The following is a 382-nucleotide window of genomic DNA, read 5'->3' on the forward strand; positions in this document are numbered from 1 at the left end:
ATTTGTAGTGTTTCTCTCCAGTATGAATTACCTTATGTTTAGTAAGGGCTGAGAAACAGTTAAAAGCTTTGCCACATTCTTCACATTTGTATGGTTTCTCTCCAGTATGAATTCTCTTATGTTCCACAAGGCTTGAGGGCCACCTGAAGGCTTTGCCACATTCTTCACATTTGTAGGGTTTCTCTCCAGTATGAATTCTCTTATGTTCAATAAGGCTTGAGGGCCACCTGAGGGCTTTGCCACATTCTTCACATTTGTAGGATTTCTCTCCAGTATGAATTACCTTATGTTTAGTTAGGTATGTGACCTTACTGAAGGCTTTGCCACATTTTTCACATTTGTAGGGTTTCTCTCCAACATGAATTCTCTTGTGTTCAGTAAG

General features: G+C 39.5%; 1 pseudogene; it reads right to left on the minus strand.

The window, feature by feature from the left end:
• The window catches only part of LOC111528115, a 31,597-nt pseudogene that overhangs the window by 986 nt on the left and 30,229 nt on the right, over positions 1-382 (minus strand).

Source organism: Piliocolobus tephrosceles, chromosome 21, assembly GCF_002776525.5.
Source record: "Piliocolobus tephrosceles isolate RC106 chromosome 21, ASM277652v3, whole genome shotgun sequence".
In the NCBI taxonomy this organism is placed as follows: Eukaryota; Metazoa; Chordata; class Mammalia; order Primates; family Cercopithecidae; genus Piliocolobus; species Piliocolobus tephrosceles.